At 51.8% G+C, this 22,283-nt stretch overlaps 1 long non-coding RNA gene across 2 annotated transcripts in view; it reads right to left on the bottom strand.

The window, feature by feature from the left end:
* Positions 1–6,677: 6,677 nt before the first annotated feature.
* LOC123348884 overlaps positions 6,678–22,283 on the bottom strand; it is a 28,304-nt gene continuing 12,698 nt past the window's right edge. For both annotated transcript variants that reach the window (XR_006573274.1, XR_006573275.1), the window contains exons 3-4: positions 12,830–12,921; positions 6,678–9,205 (exon numbers count right to left, since the gene is read on the bottom strand). This is a non-coding gene — a long non-coding RNA (uncharacterized LOC123348884). The remainder of the gene's footprint in view (positions 9,206–12,829; positions 12,922–22,283) is intronic.

The following is a 22,283-nucleotide window of genomic DNA, read 5'->3' as shown; positions in this document are numbered from 1 at the left end:
ACTAGGGACACACACACACACACACACACACACACACTCTCTCTCTCTCTCTCTCTCTCTCTGGCTAATTCCTTCCTTGCTTCGTTTTGCTTTTCCCAGGTGTCCTCTCCCAAGTGCAGCTGGTTCAGTCCGGCCTGGGGGCGGTGAAGCCCGGAGAGACCCTCACCCTGACCTGCGCTGTCTCCAGGTTCTCCATCACTAGTGCCGGTTATGGTTGGGCCTGGTTCTGGCAGCCTCCTAGCAAAGGGCTGCAGAGGCTGGCATGGGTTAATCCCATCAACGGGGGGCACAGGCTACGCCCCCTCTCTCCAAAGCCGCCTGAGCTTCTCCAGAGACACGGCTAAAAACACGCTCTCCCTGCAGCTCCGCTCGCTGACAGCTGCGGGCACCGCCACCTATTACTGCGCCAGAGATACGCAGTGGCAGGGGCTGGTTCAAAAACTGAGGCGGCTTCTAAGCAGCCTGGCGAGGCGAGTTTAGCAGGGATCACTGAGCCCCCAGACAGAGACACACAGCGAGCTGAGTAGGAAAAACACGCACAGCCCCAGCTCTTTTCAAGATGCATCCAGCGGCTGCCCGGTTCTCCACGCACAATTCACCTTCGAGGCCTCGAGCAGAACTTAGCCGGGAAATACAATTCTCTGCTTGCGGCCAAATGGTTCTAGGCACAGACATGGGGACACAGCGGGAAATACCGCGTTACACCAAGCAGCAAAGGCAGCTTGGGGTGATGGGGGCAGGGTCTTGTACACTGTACTGAGGTCTCCCTACAGAAGAGGTGATTAATGATCCATATTTCTATAGTAACACACACCCCAAAACTCACCGTCTCCCTGAGGGGGTGGCAGTCAGTCCCTCTGGCTGGCTCAGAGAGCACCTGCTCCGCTGTACTCAGCACCCTAACACACTGAGCCGCCCATCTCCCTCTAAGGTGCCACAGGACTTTTGCTGCTTTTACAGATCCAGACTAACATGGCTACCCCTCTGATACATCTCCCCCTAGTGTCTCTCTGTCTGGGTCCCTACTAGGGCGACCAGATGTCCCAGTACTATCGGGACAATCCCGATTTTAGGGGACTTGTCCCGTGTCCCGACCTTACATCGGTCAGGACGCCCTTTGTCCCGATATCGGGGACCGCCCGGACCGCAGCACGGTGCTGCTGCTCACCGCTTCCTGGGGCAGCTCCCGGTGCCCGCCCGCCAGCAGGAGCGCCACGTGCTGCGGGGGGCAGCTTGCAGGTGCCGGGAGCGGGCAGAGAGCCTTCTGCCCCCCCGATCCAACCCGACCCGCGACCCTAGGAGCCAGAGGGACCAACCTGTCGGATGCTTCCCGGAATGGGAGCCGCCCCAGGTGAGCACCTCCGGGACTCCCCACCTCGCCCCCGGCAGGTCCCTCTGTCTCTTAGGGTGTGGGGGCTCTGCAAGCCCCTCTCTATGGCTCCGGCAGCTCCCACTGGTGCTTTTCCTGGCCAATGGGACCCACGGAGCTCGTGCTTGTGGAGGGCGCAGCATGCGGAGTCTGGAGACCCCTCTCGCCACTCTCACCCGAGGAGCCAGAGACCTCCCAGCAGGGCTGGTGAGTGCGGCCAGAGAAGGGGGCAGGGTGTGGTTGAGTGAGTGTCTGGGAGGTGTGGGGGGGAGTGCTGGGCTGTGAGGGTGTGGAGGGTGCTGAGCAGTGGGGGAGGTTTGTGTGTTTTGGGGTGCTAGACAGTGGGGACCGGTTGGGGGTGCTGGGCAGTGGGGGAGAGCTGTGTGTGTCAGGACACTGCGGGTTTGTGTGGGGCACTGTGTAGTTGTGGTGGTGGGGCTGTGGGGAAGGGCACAGGGAGGGATGGAGGGGAAATCTGTGTGTATTGGGAAACTAGTGAGGGGGGGCGGTTCTGTGTGGGGTGCCGGGCAGCTGTGGTAGGGCTGTGGGCAGGGGGCCGCTGGGCGAGGTGTGTGCACAGCACTGTGCATTTGTGGTGGAAGGGTTGTAGGGGGCTCTGGGCACAGTGGCTCCAGGGGGCGCTGGGCAGGGGAGCTGTGGCCCATCCTGGGCCCACCCCCAACAGGAAGGGGCACGCTGGCAGCACAGGGCCAGGTGGTTCCGGACGGGGCTGTGCACCTGTGTCTGTCTGTCCCCAACACACACCCCCAACTTGACCAACGTGTCCTGATATTTCACTCTTGCGATCTGGTCACCCTACATAAGAAGGGCCAGACTGAGTCAGACCAAAGGTCCATCTACCCCAGTGTCCTGTCTTCCAACAGTGGCCAATGCCAGGTGCCCCAGAGGGAATGAACAGAACAGGGAATCATCAAGTGATCCATCCCCTGTCGCCCGTTCCCAGCTTCTGGCTAACAGAGGCTAGGGACACCATCCCTGCCCATCCTGGCTAATAACCATTGATGGACCTGTCCTCCATGAATTTATCTAGCTCCTTTTTCAAGCTTGTTATAGTCTTGGCCTTCACAGCATCCTCTGGCAAGGAGTTCCACAGGTTGACTGTGCGCTGTGTGTCTGTTTAAAAAGGCTCCCAGGGAACATGTTCCATTTCCAACCGTTCCTCATTCCTGTCAGTGTAACCCCAAGCCAAAGACTGCATCTTTTCTCAGGGCCCAGTTCCCTCCCCTTTTCCCAGAGCTGTTTGTCAGTCTGTGCTCCTAAAACCAGCCTTTCCTCCCTGTAACAGTTGCGGACTCACCACCTGGGGCCTCCCACAGGTGACTCTGGGTTGTAGCTCTGTCCAGGGGAGTGTCCCCTCCTGGTGGTGTCCCGTCCGTCGTTCCGCCCTCGGTTGGCCTCTCTGGACCCGTGTTGCTCCCTGCTCAGCGGCATCCTCTTCGAAGCCACTGCCTTCCGGCAGTGCCCCTTAGTCATCTGCACCCCCTTCCGGGGGTCGGTGCCCAGCAGTCCTACACCCCAGCCACTATGTCCAACCACCCTCTGAGTCCAATCCCTCTTGTCAGGGATCTGGCGAAGTATAATGGCCATTCCCTATGGCCATTGGCTGGCTGTACTGCAAGGGGAAGGGGGGGACCCAGGCCCACCCTCTACTCTGGGTCCCGGCCCAGGGACCCTCTGGCGGCAGCCTCACTGTCCTCCTTCTCTCCCCTTCCACTGTCTGTTCCCCTGGGCCACTTCCCCTACAGCTCCTTGCACCCGCTAGGCCCTTCCTTTCCCTTCAGGGCCTGCAGCCTGGCAGGCTCCGGGGTAGAGCTCCCTAACCTCCCCGAGCCAGGCCAGCACTGCGCTGTTCACGGTGCTAGTCTCCACCCTTGGAGACTGACCTTCCCCTCTGGAAGGCCTGGGACAGACTGACTGCTCCCTTCCTGGGCAGCCTTCTTATAGGGCTGAGCCTGGCCCTGATTGGCTGTCTCCAAACTGGGCCCGGACTGGCTCACAATAAGCCCTCCTATAATTGGCTCCCTGTCTGCACAGGCGCCCTGGCCTGCCACAGCCCACACACTCAGGGAGTGGGGCAGTCCGCCCCACTACACTCCCCCATTAGATACTCCTAGCAGAGTCTCAGCATCGGGACATCCATTCTCTTTGTTGTCCGTACCCACCCAAGTTTGCAGCAGCCACTGCTGTGATGTTTATTTTACAATCCCACACAGGAAGTGGGGGGGGGTTTGACTCTCCCCCACACTGCGCTCCAGCCTCCCGGGAAGTTTATCCCCACTCGGAGATACCCACATGCCAGTCCCTGTGTGGGGGAAATGCTCACAATTCCCTTGTGTCCTGTGGTGTCATTTCCAGGTTTCCTGAGGGGGTTAAAGGGACTTTTAAATGTGAGCAGAGGAGGCAAAGACTCTCATCCCTCCTTGCCCAAACAAACCCTCTGTCATCGCCTTGACTGGAGCTCAAAGGAACTCCCACTTATACTCGCAAATGCACAGTTCCAAGATACCATGGTGATGGGTGCCAGTCTCAGACCCCAGACAGAGGGAACCAGGGTTCCCCTACTACAAGCTGAAATCACGAAAAGAGCTAAGCTTACTAAGCTGAGATCACTGAGTGCTGTGTTAACTAGTGGGGGAGCCTGAAGATCTATCACCAAGCAGCTGGCAGAGCGGAGCAGTTTGCAGCGTATTGTAGCAGCCCATGGAACAGTGAGCAGAGTGGAGCGGTTTGCGGGGACGGCTGACGCGGTTCACGGGTCGGCTGGAGGAGCGGTGCAGCTGGTGGATTGGAGCTGGTCATGGTGAAGGCTGCAGCAGAACTCCACGGAGAGGCGGAGCAGTCGGCCCCAGCCCACGTAAGGTGCCCCTTAACACCCTGTGTGTGCCCCCCCCCATTTCCACCCATGCTGGGGGGGGTAAAACTCTGCAGATAAACTTTTGAACTCTGGGGTGGCACTGACCAGAGACAAAGACTTTTGGGTTGTTGGACTTTGGGGTGATTGGACTTAAGACCCTACGGGGGAAAGGACGTTGCCAAACGTACTTGGAGATGGATTGGTGGTTTTTTTTTGCTTATGGTTTGTGTTATAATCCGGTTTGTGGTGTTTCTCCAATGGTGATGCCGCATTGTTTCCCTCCTTTATTAAAAGGATTTTGCTACACTCGGACTCCGTGCTTGTGAGTGGGGAAGTATTGCCTCCTAGAGGCACCCGGGGGGGTGGCATGTAATTGTCCCAGGTCACTGGGTGGGGGCTCGAGCCGGTTTTGCATTGCGTTATTGAAACGGAACCCCTGGATACTGAACCCGGCCCTTGTTGCTGCCAAGAGGGGCAGAAGGGTTACACATGAAATCTTTACTCCTCCTTGTGCTGTCACTGGCCACTGCCCTGTGTGAGTGTCCAGGGGAGATTTGGGAGACAGGTTGGAGGCCTTAGAAGCAGAATCAAGGCCTTAACTCCTTTTCCCAACTGTTGCGTCCCAGGTGCAGCTGGCCCAGGAGTTGTGAAACCCTCCAACTCCTTCACTCTGACCCATGCCATCTCCTGGTTCTCCATCACTATCCCGGCTGGCACTGGGTCCGGCAGCCTCCCGGCAAAGGCCTGGAGTGGCTCGGGTATATAGGTGCTACCGGGGGCACAGGCTACACCCTGTCTCTCCAGAGCCGCCTGAGCTTCTCCAGAGAGACGGCTAAAAATGCGCTCTCCCTGCAGCTGCACTCGCGGACAGCTGTGAACACCGCCACCTATTACTGCGCCAGTGACAGAGCAATGCAGGAACTCATCCAAAAACCAGGGGCGGAGCATATGCAGCCTGACCAGGCAAGTTAGCAGTGTTGTGGAAAAATTACCACACGTTGTGTTTGGCTCAGAACAGCCTGAGGCCCCGTTCTTGCAGGCATGCAGGGGGAGACCACCAGTCTGGCAGCTCCCTCGAGAAAGGGAACACACAAGCTTATAGAGATCAAAACCACATTTAGTTACATTTTCCCTTACTAGGAATACAGCAAAAACAAGCTTTTCCTGTTATTCACAGGTTGTTCTTTTGCGCTTAACGGTTTTCCTAACACTAATTGTTGCAGTTACATTAAGCAAGATTGGCTGTTGCAATTGTGTCTTGTTAGAAATTTTCCTCGCTCCCCGCTCCTACCCACTGACCACATACACAGTTGTCTTGACCAAAGTTCAGGCCTACTTAATTTTGCCTTTACAATCACCTCTTTTGTGCCTTTTTGGCACCACCTTGGCCTAAACTTGCATATTCATTAAATTCTGTATCTCTGATTCTAAATTAAGTGGTGTAGCCTTTGGGGTTTTGGTTGAAGGCAACAACAATGCATGGTCAGTATGAACATGGAAGGTGTCATTATTATTACGTTTTTTGCAACAGCAATAACATAACCCTAGGCTAAACAATAACAATAAAAGCATTAGCATCCCCACTGGAATAATATGATGGTGTTGTTGGACAGCCTTAGTCACAGAACACAATACATCATACTTAGGGCATAAAGTAGACATTCTATAAGCTGTATGAAAAGCATTTTCTTCAATTCGATATCGATTTTGGAGCATATGAATTTGCCCTTGCAATTCAGAGATTTTCTGGACCTCTGGGAGGAGTGAAAGCAAATTTTGGAACAGATCAGGTATAAGGCAGTCCAATTAAAAGGTATCTGAAACTTAAGGGCTGTTTGCAAATGTTTGTCCACAGGCCAATAAATAATATTACTGCCAGCAACAGTGGTGGGATTAAAATGTAAATCTTGCAAAATGGTGGCCTTAACATACACCCAGCTATTATTTGCATGGAAAAGCAGGTGTCCCACTAGGGTAGTTCCTTGTCCCTTACCCTCCCAGCAAACATGGTTGTGAACAGTGACGACTTCTCCTGGCCTCAGTTTGCGTATACACTGGAGCTGTGGGGTTCTAACGGCCAGAGTGTCCATTGGCTCCCTATCCTCACCCAAATATCGGGTGTTATTCCAGGAGCACCGACTATAAATCCGTTAGGCCCACCAGGTATTTTAATTTCCCAAATGTCTCGGTGAATTATCCAATCCCACATGCATCCTCCCCACGGACCCAGCAGGATTCAGAATGTAGGAGTCCACACCCCTTCTATGGGTCCATAAGCTTGGAAGAAGCATTGCGAGTGTCTGCACTTCCACCCAGAAAATCTCCAAGTATGTCTCCAGGGCCATAGATCAGATGATACTCCTGAAGTATCTATAAGGGCAATGGGCCAAGCCTGATGCTCAAGATCACTTTGAATGGCCATCAGCTGGTCATTTAGGAAATCCTGAATTTCTGAACATGCCAGATCCCACTGCAATGCCTTCCCAGCCTCAGTGATATTTAGCACCAGTGTTGTGAGCAGTTTCTGGGTTATTGAACAGAAATAACACGCAATTCACCAACTCCAGCCTGCACCTGAGTTAATTGTGCTCCAGTAATAAGACCCGTGGCCTTTTCCAATTGTCCTCATTTTTCTTCATGTTGTTGGCCTTTATAAATATTTCAAATAGCAGCTGCGCTGTTGGCACCATCCCACAAGTGTCCGGCCACGTCCCTCTTTTCCCTAGAGGAAACCTAGGCCCTTTGCTGCGCTAACCTAAGGGCAGCCCCTCTCGAGCAATTAGGGTATGTGGAGGTGACTTGGAAGCTGGACAAGGGCAGTGTGAATTTTATAGTTCCTAGAGTAGTATTAATCAGGATCCATCGATACTGTTGTGGAAAATTCAATCCACATTGTGTTTTTCAATCAGATCAGTCTGAGGCTCTTTATTGATTACAAGCGCGCAGGGGAGGACCGCTATTGGAAACGGCCTCCCCGAAGCTGGTTACAGACAGGCTTATAAAGCTTAAAACCACAAACTAGTTACACAAAGTTGCATACATTTCCTTGTTGTTTCCTTACTAAAATATTGCAAAATCGATACAGATTGGAGCAAACTTTTCCCCATATTAGGCCTTTCCTGTTATTTACTGTCTGTCCTTTTGCAGTTAAACAGCGACTGTGAGGGATATTGCAAAATTGCTTTTGCTAGGGGACTGTTGGGTATTTTCCACTGTCTCCTCTGTGCCCCTCCTTTGTACATTTAAGCGAGCTGACCTTGGCAGCTTCACATGAGACTTGGGCTGATAAGGTTTGGATGCCACTGGATTTTCCCTTACAATATCCTAACACGTCCCTTTTTGGTCAAGTACTATACCACATCTGTTGGCTATACACTTCTATGTACTTTTGAGAAGCATTGACATTAATAGCACAGGAAGGGGTATATTGCAATGTTGTGCAGGTTAAGTTATTACAGTAGTTACTGGAATTATTTCAATACAGGTAAAATCTCCCATGGCAGAACAAACCCTTTGGGTCTAGGTTTGATTATTTACTAACTGCATCACAAAATAACAATAAGGGCTTCTTTCATCCAGCATACTGCAAATTCCGGGAACAGCCATCAGATCTACCTCTTCATAGAACCCCTCGATTTTAATTTCTGATTCTTGGGGCTTATGTGGAGTGATGTGATATATATTTCCATTTCCAGCAACCCATTTGTTTTCCATTCAATTGTTCATTCATATGCTTTATTTTGGGCTTTGAAAAATAATTTTTCTGAACAAAATTTTAGTAAATTACGAAGACGTGAAGGTCTGGGCCAATGGATTTCGGTAGAATATACCGTATTATCTGTAATTGGGTAAATTTCAGGGATGTTGTCAGAGGTGGCGGGGATGGTGGGGTTAATATTTGTGCCAGCCAGGCCTTTTTTGGTATTCATCCTCTGGAAGCCAATTAGGGAGGGCAGTACATTCTGATGGTACTTGTCCATAAACACAGTTTGCAGCCTCTGGAATAAACCCACCCCACCACTTAACTCCACATTCCCAAGAATATATCCCGCAACTCCCTCCTTGCCAATGTATAATACTTCGTTTCTTCCACCAGGGCCAATTTTCAATGTCCCTTGTTGTTAGGAATTTCTGGACTTTGGGGGCTTCAGCAGCATGAGTGCTCCTTCTTCTCTCTTGGAACGGTCGTGGTTTAGCATCATACTGGGGAGAGGTTGCTAGCACACTACCCAGATCCTGGGCCAGTGATCTCAAGGGATCTTTTCCTTTGATGGTGCTCTTGGGCATCCAAAAGAACATAAAGGTATCGTGGAAGTTTAACAATAACAGCAAGAGCATAGCTACACACATGAACCAAATTGAGGGCATGAGCCATTTTCGCACCATGACTGTTTCTTTTATTCTGTCTGTGGGGTCAGCCATGGCAGCTGGGTGCCAGTGGGCGCTAGGCTCTCCACTGGGCTTTTAAAGGCGTTATTCTGGCCTTGTGTCTCCTGTTGTCCCTTTTCCAGCGGGCCGAAGCTTCAGCTGGCTGTAAAGGCAGCGTACAGGAGATGAAGGTGGCTCCGATTGCCCACGGACTGATGGATCGGGGTGCTGAGGTCTATTTTTGTTTCCTGAGGTTATATCTAGGTTCCTTTTCAGGGCCTGGAGAGAGGTCACTGTTGCTATCGCCCTGGCTGGTTCCTAGAGCGGGGTCTGCCAGATGGAATTCTTTAGGGTCTGGGTTCGGAGGCGGCGTTGTCTGTTTGCAGTGGGAGGTGTGGATCCAGCTGATGAGTCCCTTGCATTTGACCACTGTGTGGGTGGTCAACAGGACCTGGTAGAGACGTTCGCAGTGAGACTGCAGGGAAGTCTTTCTCTGGTGTACCTTAATGTAGACCCAATCTCCAGGCTGCAGCGGGTGGCACGGCGTGTCAGCTGGTTCAGGCAGAGCACTTTGTACCTGTGAGTGAACAGACCTAACGCACCACGTTAGTGTCTTGCAATATGCCAGGGTTTCTCAAACAGGGGTCGCCGCTTATGCAGGAAAAGCCCTTGGCGGGCCAGTGTATTTACCTGCCCCGTCCGCAGGTGCGGCTGATCACGGCTCCCACTGGCCACGGATCGCTGCCCCGGGCTAATGGGAGCTGCTGGAAGCGATGCGGGTTGAGGGACTTACTGGCCACCGCTTCCAGCAGCTCCCATTAGCCCACAGCAGTGATCCACGGCCAGTGGGAGCTGCGATCAGCCAGACCTGCGGACGGGGCAGGTAAACACACCGGCCCGACCCGCCAGGGGCTTTCCCTACACAAGCAACAACCCCTCTTTGAGAAACCCTGCTTTTGAGGATCTGGGAGAACAGGGTGGGAGACTTGGTGTAACCTTGAGGTAACCTGGTTCAAGGATATTGAAGCCCTTGGTAGGTAAAGGCAAACAGATACTGGCTATCTTTATGAATAGGGATCGAGAAGACTGAGCAGAGGTCAACAACTGTGAAATAGATGGAGGAAGGAGAAATGCAAGAAAGGAAAGTCGCAGGATTAGAAACAATGGGGAAAGTAGGGAGAACGGCAGCATTAACAGCCAAACTTGTTTGCCAGGCTTCTTTACAGGTAAAGTGGGGGAGTTACACACACTGACCACAGGAATAATGACTCCTTGCTCCATTAAGGAGGCGATTACTGGTCGAATTCCTTCCTCGGCGTGTTTTGAGAGTGGATACTGCTGCATCCTGGGAAGGGGTTTTGCTGGGTTTAGACAAATTTTAACCAGTTGGGTAGACCCAATGAACCCAACCTGGTTGGCATGATCAGCCCACAAGGAGGACAGACCTTAGCCAGCAATTCCTGTTGCAACAAGGAAGGGCTGGGGTCGGTCTCCTCCTTTTCATCATCCACCTGTAAGACTGCCAGGACCTCATCCTGACTAGGACCAGGCACGTCTAAATACACACCTCCTGGGGTACAATAGATGGTACAATTTAATTTAGAGCAAGCCTTTTTCCAAAGTTAACCGGTGAGCAAGGACTGAGGAGGAAGGCATGATGGTCAGACAGAGGGCCAATAGAAACAGACAGTGGTGAAGAAATGGGGTGGGGAATAGCAGTATTGCCCACCCCTACTGCATTCATGATCTCAGACGTCACAGGGAGGGAGGGGAAGTCGCTAGTGTGGAGAGTAGAGCGCAAAGTGCCGATATCTAGCAGGCAGGAGGTAGGGGTTCCATTAATCGCACAGGTTACATATGGTCCAGTCTAGTCCGAAGGAATAAGCAGAGCGATGATGTTACCAGGCTCCTGGCTATCCTAATGGCTACGAGGGAGTAAGGGAGCTGGGGAAGGGGATGACGGTGGAAAGACAGGGTTAGTGGATCATTTCAGCTGGTAGGGACAGTCATTTTTCCAGTGGCCCTTTTGCTTGCAATAGTGACATGTGCTGTTATTTTGGTTTTGGGAAGGTGGGCAGAAGAAGGGATTACGATTCGGCCTCCCCCTTTTCCCCCACAATGGGTGATTGTCGCAAGGTTCCTGCATATTTTGGGCCTGGAAGGTCATTAATTTAGTTTCTTCGTCATCCTTTTTCTTTTCTAGTAGGCCATGATCATGTTGGGCAGCTGCTAAAATTTCATTTAGATTTTTTCCTTCCCAGTCTACAAGGCCAATTTTTAATTGGTCTCCTGATCGTGGGTTGAGGCCCTGAACAAAAGCAGCCACCATGGCTGGTCGGGCATGGTGTTTGGCATAGTCTATGCCGGAATGCCTTTCAAAAACTTGCTTAAGGTGTTGCATACAATCAGTGGGGTTTTCTCCTTTACAGGTGCTAATCTTAGTCCAGTCTGCCTTCTTTTGGCAAACTGCGAGGACCGCATCCAGCAGTCTGTCTCTTATCACATCGATTCTGGTCTGATTGTGGCCTGGGTCACACGTGGGCCACCAGGCTTCCTCATAAAGGTTTTTCATTGTTTCCCTGGGCAAGACTCCTCTTACAAGTTGGTTTAAATCCACCCAGGTGGGGTTATAACAGTTTATGACAGTTCTTAATTCTTCTTGGAATTTAACAGGATCTTCTCTTAGTTTTGGAAACTTTTCAGTTAAATGATACAAATCCGTGGGAGACCAAGGTGCGTGCAAAGACCCCAAGGTTTCCTGACCCAAAGAGCCTATGCCCAGGAGTTGGTGCAAGGGGAGCATTGCCTCACCATGGGGAGGCAAGGTTTGATGGGTGGATCTAAGGGGTTTTTTTTCCCTCTAGTATTCCTCGCCAGCCCAGTTGAATCTAAATCTGTTATTAAGCCTTCTAACTGATCATACAGACAATGAGCTGTATGTTCTAGGGCAGTGACTGGGCTTTTTGAGGACTTTACACGTGAAACAGAAGGTGACAGCGAGGTTTCTACTTGGGGTAGGAGTTCCTGAGGGGGGAGCTCCTGACCAGTTCCAGCCTGTCCGGGCTGTCCTTCGCCGCCCTGCGCTGTTCCAGCCTGACTGGATGGTCCTTCACCACCCTGCGCAGGGGGTGCAGGGGCAACCAATTGTCTGGACTCTAAATATAGATCCTCGGGTGGGGCTGAGGGGGTACCTCGAAGAGGCCTTGAAGGGTAGAGAAGTGTCTGCTGGCCTGCAGGAGTTTGGGGAGGAGCCAATTTCTCCCTTGCCTCTTTTAATTGTGTTTTAAGTTTCTCCTGGGAGTCCTTGAGACTCCTCATCTGAGATTCACGATGCTGTTTCTGTTTCTCCATATCAATCAAAATGTGCATCAAACTGACCTTCCCCGACTTTATTGGCCAGAAGTGCGTCTCTGAAGTGCACAATCTTGTCAAGGTCAAAACTTCCCTCTAGGGGAAACTGTAATTTTGAATTCTCTTTGGTATACCCATTCCATTTGTTCAGAAACTTGCAAGTGAAGGACTGTAATTCATGTACACGGAGTAGCAGGTGTGCCTTTCAGCGAGGCGATGGTCCCTTTGGACCCATCAGCTCCCATTTCTCCCAGTTCTTGGCAAGGCAGAGATCACCTTGGACCCTCCGGCCCCCAGTATCCGGATCACTTTCACTCGGGTCACTCACACAGGGAAAGCTTATTTAGGACGTCCATGACTCTCCTGCAGCCCCCTTCAGCTAAGAGCGTCGGCTAGTCTCAGAGAGAACAGCGCTGTTTACTCTGGTGCTTCAGGTGAGGTGATCAGCGCAGTCAGTGGCTCATGAACCACCTTCAGGTGGGAACAGAGATGGGAGGAAAGAGGTCACAGGAAAGGACCGTCCGAGGACAGAAAAGCCTAGGGTCACACAGTCCTAGACCCAAGCAGGGCCCTTGCCAGTCAAGCCATGCAGAACGAGACTGCCTCGGTCAGGGCCCCCCTTTTGGCGGTCACAGGGCTTGCATTAGAGACCTCTCTGGTTACGAGCTGGTGGGCTTCGCAGAGAGCTCTGGGCATCTTCCTGTGACCCTCACTCACACAGCCACACCCAAACAGAGTCCTACCCAGCCACCCATGTGCCTCTTCCCGCTGCAAAAGGTCCAGATCCACCGTGCAACTCACTCAAAACCAGAGACTACCAGCCATCCTCACCCAGAACCCAAATAGAGGTTTAAAAGGTCTCCAACCTTTCAGATGGTGCCCGGGTCCAGTGAGGATCGGTCCACGGTCCTCCGGTCCGGTGGTTTGCTGTGGATCCAAGTCATGGCACCAAGAATTGCTGTGGAAAAATTACCACGTGTGGTGTTTGGATCAGAACAGCCTGAGGCTCCTTTATTACAAGCGTGCAGGGAGAGCCAGCCAGCCTAGCTGCCCACCCCCACCCCCGGAAAGGAAATACTGAAGCTTATATAGCTCGAAACCACAATCCATTACTCCCAATCTCAGGTGGCAATGTTCACAGCCGTCTGCAAGCGCAGCTGCAGGGAAAGTGTGTTTTTAGCCGTGTCTTGGAGAAGCTCAGGCGGCTCTGGAGAGATGGGATGTCGCCTGTGCCCCCAACAGAGTTTATATACCCGAGCCACTCCAGGCATTCGCTGGGAGGCTGCCAGACCCAGTGCCAGCATGGTTGGCATGATCAGCCCACTAGGAGGGAGGGACCTTAGCCAGCAGCTCCTGTTGCAACGAGGAAGGGCTGGGGGTCGGTCTCCTCCTTTGGAACTGCCAGGACCTCACTGTGAGCAGCACCAGGCACGTTCAGATACATGCCATCTGCGGTACAGTAGATTGTACAATTTAATTTACACAGCACGTCTCTTCCCAAAAGATCAACCTCTTACTGCTCCAGTGACACAGAGCAATGCAGGGGGTGGAGCATATGCAGGCTGGTGAGGCAAGTTTAGCAGAGATCGCTCATCCCCAGGGAAAGAGAGACACACAGTGAGCTGAATAGGAAAGTGCGCATCCAGTGCGCATTGCAAGATGCATCCAGCGGCTGCCCGGTTCTCCATGCACAATTCACCTTCAAGGTCTCGAGCGGAACTTAGCTGGAAAATACAGTTCTTTGCTTGTAGCCAAATGGTTCTAGGCACTGACACGGGAACACACAGGGAAATGCAGCAAGCAGCAAAGGCAGCTTGGGGTGATGGGGTCAGGGTCTTGCACACGGCACAGAGGTCTCCCTGCAGAAGAGGTGATTAACGATCCACATTTCTATAGTAACACCCCCCCCAAAACTCACCGCCTCCCTGAGGGGGCGGCAGTCAGTCCCTCTGGCAGGCTCAGAGAGCACCTGCTCCGCTGTACTCAGCACCCTAACACACTGAGCGGCCCATCTCCCCCTAGTCTCTCTTCCTGTCTGAGTCCCTGCAGTCACAGCCCTTGTTCTGACCAAGCCCGGGGCTGCCCCATCCCCTCCCCATTCATTGAAGGGATATGTTGGGTTTTGCTACCTAAAACCACCCTTTTCCTGCAGCTCCCTCTCCTTCCGATCTCACATTCCTAGGAGCATCTCATCTGCCATGGCCTTTCCCAGGCACTGTTTATATTTATTTTATTTAACCAGCATATTTGGCAATAGCCACTTCTGTGTTGGCGAGTCACCCATTGACAGAGACAGTCACTTGCTCAGACACAAAGCGATGTAGGACTCTCCTACCGACTTGTCTCCCTGGGAGTTTATCCTGCCTGGGTGACACCCACATGCCAATATTTAGCCTATGGAGTTCTCAGTCCCAGTCCAGGACCTGGGACCCTACTTCCTAGCCTCATAGCCACCTCCAGTCATTACATGTGCGCTGAGCTGAGCGCAGGGTCTCTCTGGGGTGTAAAGGGGACACCTGTCCCCGAGGGACATCGCCATGTGCTGAGCGCTCACCCCCTGGCATCTCATATACCCGCCCTGGGGAACCCGCATGCAAATCCCTGCCCGGGGGGGTCCTGTATAAATACCAACCCCTGGTTCTAGGAGCCCCAGTCCCTCCCCAGACACAGAACTGCCCTGTCCTGCCCTCTGGGGAATATCCCTCATTGCATGAGAAGGAGAATGGAATCTCTGCTGCTTTTCCTGTCCCTGCTCTCAACCCTCACCGGTGAGTGTCTCTGGGGCGTGGTCTGTGTGTGTGTCCGGGGGAAGAGGGTGAATTATGGGCGGCTCCATAGATGCGTTTGGTGGCTAATTCTGTGCTCGTTTTCTTTCCCTTTGCCCAGGAGTCCTGTCCCAGGTGGAGCTGGTCCAGTCGGGCCCAGGAGTGGTGAAACCAGGACAGACCCTCACCCTGACCTGCGCTGTCTCAGGTGCATCCATCACTGACAGCAGGTACAGCTGGAACTGGATCCGGCAGCCTCCTGGAGCAGGGCTGGAGTGGGTGGCAGGGATTTATCCACATGGTGGGAACACAAACTACGCCCCGTCCCTCCAAAGCCGAGCCACCGTCTCTGCAGACCCTGCCAAGAACCAGGTCTCCCTGCAGCTCCGCTCGCTGACAGCCGCAGACACCGCCAGCTATTACTGTGCCAGAGTCACAGTGACACAGAGCAGAGCGGGACTGGCACAAAAAGAGGAAGCGGTTTCTAAACAGCCGAGTGAGGCCGGAGTTACCGGGACAGTTGAACCCCCGGAGACAGAGACACGCAGTGGAGAGAACACGACAAACAGATACTTCTAAACATGCCTCCAGCAGCCACCTAGTTTCTCGGGTTCCCTTGGAGCTGCCTCAGGAATCACGTCAACCTCACCAACAACCCACAGTCAGATCCCGGTCCCAGCGCGTTCTCCTGAGTCCCGTTCTAGTGCCCCATCCTGTAGCCCAGGGGTGGCCAACCTGGGGGGCCGGAGTCGCATGCGGCTCTTCGGAGGTTAATATGCGGCTCCTTGTCTAGGCACTGACTCCGGGGCTGGAGCGACAGGCACCAACTTTCCAATGTGCCAGCAGGGGGGCTCACTGCTCAACCTCTGGCTCTGCCATGGGCCCTGCCCCCGCTCCACCCATCCCCATCCCCTCCCCTGAGCCTGCCCAGCCCTCGCTCCCCCCACCCCCAGAGCCTCCTGCACACCACGAAACAGCTGATCGGGAGGTGCGGGGAGTGAGGGGGGGCACTGACCGAGGGGGCTGCCGGTGGGTGGGAGGCGCTGGGAGCAGAGCGGGGAGCTCATGTGGGGCTGCTGGCGTGTTACTGCGGCTCTTTGGCAACGTACATTGGTAAATTCTGGCTCCTTCTCAGGCTCAGGTTGGCCACCCTTGGTATAGACCAGGGGTGGGCAAACTTTTTGGGGCGAGGGCCACATCTGGGTGAGGAAATTGTATGCAGGGCCGGGGCAGGGGGGGTGGAGTGCGGGATGTGGAGGAAGGGGCTCAGGACAAGGGATTGGGGCAGAGAAGGGGTGCAGAGTGTAAGAGGGGGCTCAGGGAAGGGGGTTGGGGTACAGGAGGGGTGCGGAGTGCAGGATGGGGCTCAGGGCAGGGAGTTGGGGTGCACGGGGTGCAGGGTGCAGCAGGGAGCTCAGGGCAGGTGGTTGGAATGCACAGGAGTGCAGAAAGGGGCTCAGGGCAGGGAGTTGGGTGCAGGAGGGGTGCGAGGTACAGGCAGAGGGCTTAGGGCAGGAAGTTGGGGGGCGGGAGGCAGAAGGGGTTTGAGCTCCAGCCCGGTGCCGCTTACCTAAAGTGGCTCCGGGGTGGCAGTGGCGCACACCAGGGCCAGGGCAGGCTCCCTGCATGCCTGCCCTGTCCCCACGCCACTCCAGGAAGTGCTGCGGCCCCTGGGGGGGGGGAGAGGGCTCTGTGTGCGCACATGGAGCCCTTTGCCTCCCGGCCCGGGGGCTGCTTCTGAGAGCAGCGCCGGGCCCGCAGCACCACCAGGGGTAATCCCGCGGGCCGGATCCAAAGCCCTGAAGGGCCGGATCCGGCCCGCGGGCCATAGTCTGCCCATCCCTGGTATAGACCCTCCTCACAGCCACCTCCCTGCATAGATTTAAAGGAAGGGAAGCAGTGAAGTCCTGCCCCTGCCCCGTGCAAAGATACACAGGGACCAGGACTCCTGCCATGCACGAGGGCAGCGGCTCTCAACCAGGGGTACGGGTACTCCTGGGGGTACGCAGAGGTCTTCCAGGGGAACATCCGCTCATCCAGAGACTTGCCTCATTTTACCACAGGCTACATCACGTCAGTACCAACTTCACTTGCAACTGCCGTGCTCCGTAGTTCTTTGGTGGATGTCTCGTTCCGGCATTGCTGCCATGACATCCTCTGTTCAGGCAAAGCCCAGACGTTGCATCTCCTCTTCCTGCCCCATCCCCTCCCTTTCCAGTTCTCTGATACCACAAAGGAAGCGTTCTCTCCCTGCAGCTCTGGCTCCTTCTGCATCAGGCATTCCCAGAAGCATCGCTCCACTCCATGGCTCCTGGGCTCTGCCTCACACCCTAGGACAACAGGGGTGACTGGCTCTCCTACCCACCAGACAGCGCTGCCTAGCTAGACTTCTCCCTGTTAGAGTATCTCCACTGGGTGAAACCAACAGCCAAATCCTGGTCCCAGTGAGTTCCCCTGAGTCCCAGTCCAGGGCTCTGTCCTCTGGACCCTCCAACCCACCCACCCACAGCCACCTCAACCCACATGTGCGCTGAGCTGAGCACACGGTCTCTCTGGGGTGTAAAAGGGACACTTGTCCTCAAGGGTATATCGCCATGCACTGAGCGCTCACCCCTGTCATCTCTTATACCCACCCTGGCACTGGATCTGCAGTCCACAAAGGCAGGGGTGGATGGATGGTTATATCCGTATAGTGGAGGTACAAACTATGCCCCTTCTCTCCAAAGCCAAGTCACAATCTTTGGAGACACTTCCAAAAACCAGGTCTGCCTGCAGCTCTGCTCGCTGACAGCTGCAGACACCGGCACCTATTACTGCACCAGAGACACAGTGACACAGAGAAGAGCCAGGAGTGGCACAACAGGGGGAAGCGGGCTTCTCAGGGGCTTTAATGCCTCATGCCTCCCATCATCTCCTAGCTCTGTAGGAATGTGAGACAGGATTTCACTCCAGCTTTCCAGGACATGACCTTAAGCTCTGACACATTTTATACGGAGGCCCCTGGGTGGGTCATTCTCAGTATATGGAACCGCTCTGAGAGGCCCCTTTGGTGAGTGACGGGTATTTCCCATGTACTACCACAAAACTCTTCTTTAAAAGTCATTTAAGTTTGTGGAAGTGCCACACCCAACCACCCAAACCTTAAAGGGAAGTGAATGCACAACTGCGCAGGCACTTGGCTTCCAACTCACTTCCAATTCAGACTTCTTTGAAATTCAATAGTCTGAAAACAAAGAAATGAGAAGCAGGGCAATCCTCCATCCTGGCGCTTCACATCAGCTTACCGCACTAATTACTCTTTGTGGCAGACTCCAAATTCCACAAGGAACACCCTTTCTGTCTCCAACAGACAAAGAAACACAGTGCACACCCCAATTTCATCCAGCTCCTCCAGTAATGCCAATGCTTGGCTAATAATGTCAACCACAGCCAACGAAGTTTCCTCCCACACACACACACACACACACACACACACACACACACGCACACAAACATAAACACATGCGCACATGTACAAACACACAAATACATAGATAAGGAAACACACCCATACGCATAAACACACACACAGCACATGCCGATTTTCCCATTCACCATTTAGAAAACTATCTAGCATTAACTTAAAGATTGCAAGTGACAGAAAATCCACCATGTCCCCAGGAAAATTATTTTCAATGGTTAATTCGCCTCGTTAAAAATTTTCACCTTATGGCTAGTCTCCATTTGTTGTCTAGCTTCATCCTCTAGCCCAGCGGTTCTCAAACTGGGGTCGGTGTTTGTGCAGGGAACGCCCCTGTCGGGCCGGGCTGGTGTGTTTACCTGCCCCGTCCGCAGGTCCGGGCTCCCACTGGCTGCAGATCGCTGCTCCGGGCCAATGGGAGCTTCTGGAAGTGGCGCAGGCTGAGAGACTTACTGGCCACCACTTCCAGCAGCTCCCATTGGCCCGGAGCAGCGATCCGCGCCCAGTGGGAGCCGCGATCGGCCGGACCTGCGGACGGGGCAGGTAAATACACCAGCCCGGCCTGCCAGGGGCTTTCCCTACACAAGCAGCGACCCCTGATTGAGAACCGCTGCTCTAGCCTTTGAATGGTCCTGCCTTTGTCCGCTGGATTATAATACCATCGACAGTCAGAAATCTTTGAAATGGGAAAGAAGAACTGAGCGGAAACAGGAAGGTGAATTTCCCTTAAAGTCACTATTTTAAGGTCAGTATAATTTACGTTTATCAAGCTGAAAGCTCAGAGATGAAACATTTGAGACACTCAGATACCAGAACAGAAGACAATCACCGTGTCTTGCTGAACACACAGATAACTGAGGAGATACCAGATAATCATTATATTGAGGTGTAGGAACGAAGGAGCTACCAGGCCAGTCAGGTCTAGTAATTCATCACCAGCAACAGCTAACACTAGCAGTGTCTGAGAGCGGTGCAAGAGTGGCCCCCAGTGGACGACTGTGGAATGATACCCATGGGGGCTATTTCTTCCTAAAGTTTTCTGGCTTGTGGGCTCAGAAATAGTGAAGAAAGAAAGAAAGAAAGAAAGAAAGAAAGAAAGAAAGAAAGATGGATTCTATCTATAGCTTCAATTCTTTGCATCCGTCTCTAAAAAGTAGAGACGTTGCAGTGCCCAGCTAGAGATGAGGTAAAGGACATTTGGTACGGTTGTGTATCACTGTGTTACTGGGCAGCTGGGGCTCCACAATGACACACCTCATATCAAAAACCTAGGCACACTGGCACTCCTGTGAGAAAAGACAGACTCAGAACAACTTCCTATTAGGCTCAACATTTGATTTAAGAGCATTGGGCCTCAGCTGGTGTCATTCCATGCACTTCCATGAAGCTATATCATTTTAAACCCCAGGGGGACCATTTCATTGATATTATTAAAGCAGTGCCTAGTTATTATTATATTGGTAGCACCCAAAGGTCCCAACCTAGATCTTGGTCCTATAGTATTTGGCACTGTATATAAACATAGGAAGAGATAGTCCCTGCCCCAACATTCATTGCAATCTAAACCTGGGTTTTCAAAGGAGCCTGAAATTTCAGAGCCATCTGGGCTCTTCACTCCACTCTATGTTCCTTTGAAAAATCCAGTCTAACTATGCAAGGGGAATGGAGGCACGAAAGGTGAAGTGATTTGTCCAAGATCAGAAAGGGGTCAATGACAGGTTGGGAATGGAACCCAGGTGTCCCAAATCTAAATCCAGTGCTCTACCCAATCATTCCACTCCTCTCCAAAGAGTCAGAGATTTTAAGCAGACATACCTTCTGAAGTGCTGTCTCACATTGGTCCTAGTGTTCTAAAAGATCTCAGCTGAATTCAAATATAGGAATTGCCTTCTTGTCTCCTACTACTGTTCTGTCTCCAGTCGTGGTGTAAATCTCCTATCTTGGCAAGAGATTTGGTATGGGCATGCATCACTGTGTACGACAGTGGCTACCACGGTGACAAAAGCTATTATAAAAACCTTCTTCTGCTGGCAGCTGTGCAAAGCAGCCCAATTTCAGGTGACTGCTAGGTTAGTATTCCATCAGGCGGAGCCAAAGGCTGATATTTACAAATCCATCTAAAACATTTCGATGCCAGGTTCTCAATGAAATGAACAGGAGCTTCCAATGGGAGTCAGGAACCTAACCTGCTTATGCACTTTTGCAAATCCAACTAGATACCTCTCTGCACCTTTTGGTGCCTAAAACTCTTTGTAAATGTGACCTCTAATCCTGCAGAGGCTTTGAAGAATCTCAGCCTATATTTCTAAGTAGAGTTGGTCCAAAAAAAAGGAAGGGAAAAAAGTTTTCAGAAAAAGTTTTGGGAAAAATGTGTCCCTTTTCATCAGATATTTCAGATCTGTTTTTCTAAGTTTTGTTTTCTTCTTTCCTCTGAAGAGAATGCATCAGCCTTGTGTCCTGCCTTCTGAGAGTCAATAAAATACACCTCTCTACCGGTATCAGGAGAGATCATGCTGTCCACACTCTGACTAGCCCCTAACCCCATGAGTAGTGAGTTAGGGCTTTAGAATCTAGTCCAAGGAAAATAACTTGCCAACTGTCTTTGTTGTGTTCACTTCAGAATTCTCTTATTCCCCTACTAATCTTCTTCCATGGAAACGAGAAATAAAGCTTCTCTCTCCTACTGAGATTTCCCTGTTCTGGACAAGAAATTTCTCCAATGACATCTTGAAAATTGTTAGACCAGAATGTCACTCTTTATCCATACCAGTACTTCCCAGTTTACTCAACCACTCCAGAACTGGGTAGGACACATTCTAGCCTGGATTGATTCTCATTAAGAATATCAGAACTGTGTTTTCCCAGTTTTGGAGATATTAAGGCCAGAAAATATAAATTAGATCACCCAGTCTGACCTCCTCTATAAACATGGGCCATAAAATTTCAGCCAGTTATTTCTGTGTTGAGGCCAATTACATGTGTTTCACTAAAGCATATTTTCTAGAAAGGCATTCAGGATTGATCCAAAGACTTCAAGAGACAGAGAGTCCATCACTTCTCTTGATAGTTTGTTTCAGTGGTTAATAAACCTGACTTTAAAAAACCCAGTGCCTTAGTTCCAGCTTGAATTTGTCAGGGTTTAACTTCAAGCCATTGGTTCTTCTTCTGCCTTTCTGTGTTAGATTAAAGAGCCCTTAATACCTGGTATCCTTTTTTATAAGGTAAACATATTCGGCTCCTTAACAGACTCCTTTTTGTCCTGAGAACAACAAACAGGAGGTGGGGAGGGAGAAATGCAGCATTTTTCTATTTCAAATGGATTAAATCTACCTGTTTCTTCATGTTTCTCGCTTTTTATATCCTCTGTCCGTCACTGTAGAATGTTAAGGCTCATTGTGAATATCCAAATGAAAAGAAAATGATACAAGTTTGAAGAAATTCTCCATTCACCTCTCCGACACCTGCAGCTCTTCACAACTAGATGGCTGAACAATCCAAAACTGTATTGGCCAAGTTAGATGAGATAGAAGAGATTTTTGTATGGCTCTGTACCATTGTGTGCTATGGAGTAGCAACTATCACAGTGAAAAGTCCTCTGTCAAAAACTTGATAATTTTAGAAGCTATGCTACAGAGCCCAACAGAGGGCACACTCCTACATTTTCAAATTCATTGCCATTGGATGGCAGAGGATTTTGTCTGACCGGATATCGCGGGGATGGGTGGATGGCTACCACCGTGACAACTCCTCCCATAAAAACCCTAGATCTGGTTAGTAGCAGCCCAAAGAATTCAGGCAAGGAAAATTCTCATAGACTTTCCATCACAGCAAAAAAAAAGTGGGGGGGAAGCTCCCAGGGGAGGGAATAAATGTTCAAGTGTGTAACAACAAGCTGTGCTTCTTCCACACTGGGATTTTCCAAGGGGAATCAGGCACAAACTTTGGGAGTTAGGTGCTGAACCTGATCACCTAGCTGCATCTTTAGCCTCCTCCTTTCCTTTGTGGATCTTGCCCCTCGAAATTCCCAGCCCATATGGCTAGCGAGACCACTACATATTACTTTAGAGAGGACTGAGGCTGAAACTCACCCCTATC

This window comes from Mauremys mutica, chromosome 13 (genome assembly GCF_020497125.1).
Source record: "Mauremys mutica isolate MM-2020 ecotype Southern chromosome 13, ASM2049712v1, whole genome shotgun sequence".
NCBI lineage: Eukaryota > Metazoa > Chordata > Testudines > Geoemydidae > Mauremys > Mauremys mutica.
The sequence above is the reverse complement of the archived record's forward strand: the minus strand, read 5'-3'. Positions and strand labels throughout refer to the sequence as shown.